The sequence below is a fragment of the Rhea americana genome, unplaced genomic scaffold (assembly GCF_003343005.1).
Source record: "Rhea americana isolate MKP2758 unplaced genomic scaffold, rheAme1 scaffold_11, whole genome shotgun sequence".
Lineage (NCBI taxonomy): Eukaryota > Metazoa > Chordata > Aves > Rheiformes > Rheidae > Rhea > Rhea americana.
Window position 1 is genome coordinate 452090 of NW_028185150.1, and position 7796 is coordinate 459885.

Sequence of the window (7796 nt, forward strand, 5' to 3'; positions counted from 1 at the left end):
GGGGGGGGAGGAGAGGCGGGGAGAAGGGGAAACTCTCCCTAAAATGACTCCATACAAATTCTGTTTTTCAACCAATACCTACATTAAAAAGCTATCCACAAGGCAGTGTGTTTCCTCCCCCTCATCCCATGTTTGAGGCAAGCTATTGCTTTATTTTTTTTTTTTAATATTTTCTATTCATTAGTAATACAGCTACATTCCCTAGTTATGTGAAATAATTTTGCCTTACTATTCTCTCTATTCATGCCAACACAGGTATAACTCAGCGCAGAGACGAATCCCCAAAAAAAACTCTGAAGCGAACTGTTAGGATAGCTTACGAATCAGAAGAGAGTTTGCCTGCCCTGCCTTGTATGCTTTTACTGATGAAGCAGGGGAGCAGAAGATCAAAGAGATGTAATTTGCAACTGCTGATACCAGGAACAGGACAGCAATGACTTGCAGTGCTCAAGTGGCCAAAAGAGCTTTCTGTGCTGGTGCACTTCTAGAGCAGCCTCTTCCTCATCCCTCCAGCAATGCAAAGCCCATGCTGTGGCATCAAAACCGGTCTTTGGGAAAGCTCCCCTAGCTGCAAGATGTCAAACATGAGTATCCAATGCTCTCCAGGTTCCAAATACATCAAACATCTGCATGCTCCCTAATTCCAAAAGCATTTAGAGCCACATTTCTAAAAAGTCTTTGGACCATGCAAGAAGCAGTTTTCTGCTAAGCTGTTTTTTGAGGCTACTCCTGTCAGAATACATTCTGACTGATCAGATCTCTCATCACTGCAGTTCCACCAATAATGGTGAACCAACCATCAATGAATTTTTGCATCTTCTTTCAACATTAGAACAAAAATTTTACAAAGACAATCAAAAAAAAAGTACATACATCTAACAAAGTTCTCTGCAACTAGAATGTTCTGTTATGGAACCAGTGAATTAATCTCTGAAGTATTTATTCCACTTTAATTTCTCTTTATCATTCTTATCACTGCCTAAAATGCCTAAAATTATGGAACAGGACGGGCAAGAAACTGTCCAGAACCTTATCAAGGTAACTGTGTCTTCTGAGTACAAGATGAATTAGACAACCTACATTCCAAACATTCTTTTTTTTCTCCTGTGTGTCAGCCCTAGAAAATTGAATAAAGACAACCTACTTTCCAAACATTTTACAATTCAAGTTGAAGACCAGAAATAAGTTATAGACATACAGAAGAGCACAGACCCAATACTCACCAGTACTATGGGTACTTAAGTGTACTGGAGACCTAAACACGGTATTACCTTTAGAGGCCTTTATGTTTGATAAAACATTTGAAAAAGGATCGTAAGAAATGTCATTGTTCCAGAACATGCTTTTTTCTATACTGCTCAGCACATGCAACACTTGCACTAAAATCAGAAAGCCAGAAACTTCCAGATTTAAAAATCTCAATAGTAAACAAGAGACAACACAATGGAGTTAGGTTACCTTTGTTCAACACTGTTATGCTTAATCAATGTCACAACACAAGTAAGCCATGAGTAGGATACAATTTATTAATTTGCAGGCATAGACTGTTCACATATCAGAGGAACAGAAAGAAAGATCAAAGAAAGATCAACCAATAGTTAGCAAATAAAGCAGAGTCTACATACCACCAAGCAATTTGGGCTCTCAACCTTGAGGAGTTTCCTGGTCAGGTGTCCCTGAACTAGGGAGGAGGTGACTTTTATCTGCCTCTCCTTGAGCAAGTCCCCTTCCCTTACCTATAGATATACCTGACAGTGATGACCACAAGTCATAAGACAAAGCTTTGTTCAGCTGGTGGAACCAAGATGTGGTTCAGATGAAACAAAGATGTGGTTCCAGGAGGTCAGTTCTTGGCAGACTGTCTTGTTCACAGGACAATGCAGCTGTCCAAGTCCTATTAATAAAGCTTGTTGTATCAGCCCTCAGGTATCYGCTCACATTAATAACTTTTATAACAGTGGCTGGAGGGCAGCCTGTGGAAGCAGGTGTACCTCTGGTGTAACAATGGGGTTCAGTGTAGCCTCCCTTACAAACATGCTAAGGAAGAGTTTTCATAGGGAAAATATATACTAAGCTAGGAAAATTATTTCTGCAACAGAAATAGTTATTTGATTTTAACATAACCAGACTAGAAGTCTGATGTCTTTCAATTATACTTCTTAGGGTAAGAGGTCACAATCTACTAGAGTTTTTACATTTAAATGACTAATACAAATTCTGAAAGAAGTTATTTAGAAGTTTCAAAAGGGGGGAAATTAAAATATACATAGCTTAATTTTAGAAAAATCAGCACGATACTATAATCTTCTAGAATAGCTTAGTATGCTTCAGAAGCCAAAGAACATTACTGGAAAAGAAAGTTACAGTTACTTCTTCATTTTACAAACCACTGACAGCATTCAGGTAGAGTAGTATCACCTTAAGAAGTCATACCAGCAGCAGACATCAAGTTGCCAGGTAATGTTATACTTTACAACCTAGTCAGCACAGTAACCTTAAAACACAATTAAGTTAGAAATGTTCCCTGTGTTCTTAATTGTTCTGGCCTAGCAGGAATCTGGAGAAGGGGAAGAAGAAAAAAAAAGAAAGAAAAAAAAAAGAAAAAAAAAACCCACCACCCACAACCAAGCAACGGAGAGAAAAGCCTTAAAGGTGCACACTCAGAGGGAACTGTCACTTTAATAGGCAATTCCTGAAGTTACACAGTTACTTTGGCAAGCTTGGGAACTCAGGATCAAAGTCTACCTATGAACCATTAAAAAAGACACTCTGGAAGCAGAAAAACAGAAGATCCACCAATGACTTTAAATGCAGCAACACATTTTACCGGACCACTTGAAGAACACTAAAGTATTTCCAAACTTGACGATACTGTCTTCAGAAACTTCAGCAGACAGACAGGCTCCCCAATCTCTGACACCAAGTCAAACAAATAAAAAGCTTCAGAAGCAAGCATTAAGAGTCAGGTTACTGTACACCACTTGTCTCTCCCAAGAAACATGGGGATTGAACCCAAAGCACTCTAACTGAAATAGGATACAAGGGTACACCAGCTTCAATGTGACCAGAGAAGAGGATCTGCATAGAGCTATCACAGAAGAAGCAGCAAGGAAAATACAGAGATGACTTCAAAGACAGCAAGTGGTTTCAGAAAAATCAACCACCATGACCGATCCTCCCCCCCCCCCAAAAGGGATATTGCAAGTCATCATTATAAAAGTAACTTGACTATTACTGGAAAGTACAGTAACAATAGAAAAGAAAAAAATATATAATTCTGTTTTGTTCAAACTACTATCTACAGTTGAAGGGTCTAAAGTTCAGCATCCATTCTGCTTAATTTAAGTATTTACTAGATCAYTGAAATCCATACAACTGTTCTTGAAATTAAGATCAACTCTCAACAGTATTTGTAGATGCAGACCTTGAATACCATATAGCAGAACATTCAATAATGTAAAAAATCCACAATACATCTAACCCACCTTGCAATATCTGCAAATATTAGAATGCGATTAGGTAACATTTAATTCTAATAGCGTCATCACAGTTCATGACAGTGTCCACATATTTCAGCAGTTTGTGAAACCATTACAATAAAGTTTCCAAGTGAGTAAACCAAGCAATGGTCATGTAATGTTGATTTAGAGGAGTTTTGTAACATACATTATAGAAAAAAACATAAAAAGAGAACATTCTCAATTATCCTCTCTGATAGCCAAATCAATTCATCTCCTAAATTCTGCAAGTCATCACAAAATTCACATTTTGGATTAAGACAAAATTAAATTCAACTATTATCAATCAAACAGCAAAAGCAGTAGTAAGTACTGCACATCATGGAATTTGGTATCACTATTATTTGACAGTTACCTTAGTAACCTCATGTTCATTTTTCAAATCAACAGTTCATAGATAAAAAAAAAAAGTTAATTTTATTGTTTCAAGGAACTCATCACCTGTCCTTGTCACAATGTGGACGAAAGCTATCTGGACATTTTAAAAGAATGGGGAATATGACCTTTCTTTTATAAGTCATGTGGTATACTGACATCTAGTCAGTATTTGCCTTGGATGACAAGTGGGCTACACCTTGACATATGGAAAATACTGATTAGGAAAAGCAGCAAGCAAGAAAGATCACGATTTGCCTTCAAATCATAAAAAGTACAAAACTCATAATAGTAGTAAGACCATGAAAATGAGGGGAAAAAAAAGACAAGAACATTTCTTCACACCTAGTATCAGAAACAAGGGATCTAGTTATCCAAATGGAAAAAGTTTTCTTGGTAACACTTCTCTCCTTTGGCTAGACTTCCAATGTCTTAAAGCTGCTTTTTAAGCCACATCAAATTAAATTTCAGTCTCATCTACAAAAACATACTCTCACACTATACCATCAAGTCAAGTTTGCTCTTTCTAATATCCGAGGGAAGAGATGGAAGGAAGCACAGTCGGAAGAAAAAATAAAACAAAACAAAAACCCCCAATAAGTTTACAAGAGTAGGCTTTTATAGTCAAGGAAACCTGGCTGTTCGTCGTCTTCAGACAATGAGATCTTACTAAGAATTCTTGTTTTATCTATCAAAAATTAAGCAAACAACACACTACATTTAATGAACTTTAAAACAGCTATTGCATCAGCAGGATGTTTACAGATCTCAACATGTCAAAGGGTTCAGCTTGGCAACAGCTGGCAATGAAAGACACAAAATAAGAAGTCGATGGAAGAACATTACTGGACCAGAAAAACAGAAAAATACTGAAGTATAAGATGAACTGTAACTGTACCTTCTGGACTTAATATTAAGTGGAAATTTCACAAATATTTAGAGCTACATTTAGTCATGATTTGTTCTTTGATGATTCATTGAAACATACTTTCTGTGAAAAGAAATCAGTTCATTTCTGACATCATGGTGGCTGTGCTTTTCCTGCAGTCTTGTGTTCTTTTGCCCATCTCTGCCCCAGCTGAATTCATAATACGAGCTAATTAACAGTTCTGAAAAGAGGATTTAACTTTTTTTTTTTTTTTTTTTTTTTTTTTTGGGCTAACCCTAGCCTAACATCATCCACGCTGACAAGCACAGTGGACTGTCTTAGTGGCACCAAAGGCACAAAGATTTCTTAAACTGGATCCACTCCCCAAGATACACTAAAGAAGATCAACAACACTGATTTTCAACAAACTTACCTAATAAAACCAAGGTAGGAAGAAAAATCCTCTAGGCATCATACAAAAGAACACAAATACAAGTAATGGCAAAGATGCCATAAAAAAAAAAAAAAAAAAAAAAAATCAAAACAATAAAAGAAAAAACACCCAACACACTTATAAACCTAATAATGTTGAGCTGAATTTTATTGAATAAAATTCAGGCCAAGCAGCAAAACTACCATGTAGTAGAGTATGGAACATCAAGACTCTTTCGAAGTGAATGTTTTCTGTTTTCGGTCTAAACCCCTTATTCAAACGGGTTCTTGTGGGTGGATTGTTTATTTTTATTTTTGTTTTATACAATTGTTTATTTTTAGTTCTGGAGCCAAGAGGACCAGCTTAAGTATCAAAATGACTATTCAGAGGGAGGAGCTGCATATCTTAGTACATTTCACACTTCTAATAAGAAAGTCACTAATAGAAATTTCAAAATTTGGCTGCTATAACAGCGAACAACAACAACGTATCTACCACTAAGAAGCTATTCCAGTGTTTTTTATCAGTATTACCTTCTTGAATAGGTAGTTAAGAGGTTAAAGAAAAAAGACAAGTAACTGACTGCTGCAGGAATCTACTGACATATCAAATTACAGACTTTTGCTCAGACTTTTCCATCTAGAAGTAGTACAGTTGGCTCAGGAGCCATGACGTAGATGCACATTCCAAAATGATCTTGTAACTTGGATGACTCCACTCAAGTTTTACATTGTTGTAAAATCAGTATTACCATTTATTTTCTCCTCACCTCCAAATAATCAACTCTTGTTAATAAGGATCACAAAGAGCAGAAGAAAAACACACTCACAGATTTAAAAGGTATTCATATATGATACTTAATTCTAGCATTGAAGCGTAGTAATCATTTACTTCTACATCAGTAAAAACTATACGATTATGCTACGCCAGTGCTTCTCCATCTGATGCTTCCCAAAGCAAAATAGTCAAAGACTACAGAGTTAGGGCATTATTTCAAGGCACTGCTCAGATACTAACAGAAGTTATGGCTATTGATGTGTACATGCTTTGAATAAAGACTGTGTCTTTAAATATAGTCTTTGTAAAATGAACCATTTACTATGAATTACAGTAACACATATGCCTGGAAAGCAATAGAAAGCATCGTGTCCTTTACATCTTGAGCACTTATCCTTAAGTTACAGCCTGGAAATAATTCTGCTCCACATCAGATCATTTTAGATACGTCCAAGAAACTACCTTCAAACGTTATTTTGGCTTTACGTCATTAAAAAAAACAGTAAAATATAAGCACTTTTCATCGAAGCCAGAAGGGGGTGCTCTGAATAACTGAGGTTGGGGGGTGTTGAACTGAGTATTTGCCTTGTGTGAGGAGAGGTCAGCAACACGCTGTCTTGCTTTAAAGTTCATGATGCCATGCCTTTTCTACCAAGAAAATAAATAAGTTCTTCTTAAAAAGAATAAAAAGAATCTGGAAAGCAGGAGTGCTCCTTTTAACATAAAGGGACTGCTTCAGTTTGTGCTATTGTCATCACAAGGGCAAATTAATCTGTGACAGAAAACTAGCAACACAAAGAGACCTGGCAAGTGTTAATTCCAGTTTTGTACCCCATGATCTGCGGGCTATTTAAGATACTGACACTGAGATACAGGAAAAGCCAAGAAATTCAAAAAGCCTATCCTATAGTTTTTAACCTACACAACGCCTATTCTGACATAACTAGTTCATCTCTTTTTAAATGTGACTGTGCTGAGTTGATACCTTATAGTGAACTGCGTCCTAAAATGAAAGCAACGGCCCCAGATCACTCTGCCGGTGTAATACAGTATTTCATCCCTGGCAGCACTTTGGTGCATCAGCCTCCCCCCACCCAAAAAGAGACGAAGATACGCACATTCCGCCCAAGCCTCTCTCACGGGGCTCGGCCGGCTCCCCCCTCCCACGCTCACCCCAGGCCTTGCCAGATCCCCCGATCCCCTCTGCTTTTTAGGTTTCATTTTGTTGTAAACAGCAAAACGAAAGGAGAGAAAGCTTCTAAAGCGAGGATCCTTACCCTTGAAATCCCGCCATGCGCGCAATAAGGAGGGTGAATTGGTTTTGCTCTCCCCCCCTTTTTTATTTGAGGGGGGGAGGAAGAAGGGAAGGGAGATGGGGGAGGGAGAGAAGGGGAGAGAAACAAAAGCCTGAGCGGAGGAGCGGCTTAGGCGGCGGAGACCGAGGGAGAAGGCGGAGAGCCTGGTGGAGGCGCAGGGCGAGCGTCAGCCATGTTGTGTGTGTGCGTGTGTGTCGGTCCAGTATTTACAAACCTGCAGCCGCAGCAGCGCTCGGAGTCTGGGAGCGAGCGAGGGGGGCAGAGCAGGGAGGGAGAGAGGAAGGAGCGGAGGGAGGCGAGGCGAGGCGAGGCAGKCTCGGGCCGGGCGGGAGGAGGGGGAAGCGGCGGCAGACAAAGGAAGCCGGCGGAGCCCGAGCCCGAGCGGAGCGGAGCGCACACTCACGCACACGCACTCACACGCGGCGTGTCTCAGGCGGCGGTGTGTGCCAGCCCGGCGGCGGCGGCGGCTCCCCCAGCTCCGGCCCCGCCGCCGCCCTCGCCCCGCTTGC

At 39.4% G+C, this 7796-nt stretch overlaps 1 protein-coding gene across 5 annotated transcripts in view; it reads right to left on the minus strand.

Moving 5' to 3' along the window:
- SPIN1 (spindlin 1) overlaps nucleotides 1-7796 on the minus strand; it is a 53629-nt gene that overhangs the window by 45096 nt on the left and 737 nt on the right. Inside the window, exon 1 of one of the 5 annotated variants that reach the window (XM_085312655.1) lies at nucleotides 7705-7790. The exons of 1 other annotated variant lie outside the window; for it this stretch is intronic. The gene's annotated coding sequence lies outside the window, so the exon portion shown is untranslated. 3 more of the 5 variants (XM_085312677.1, XM_085312669.1, XM_085312663.1) reach the window with 3 other exon arrangements.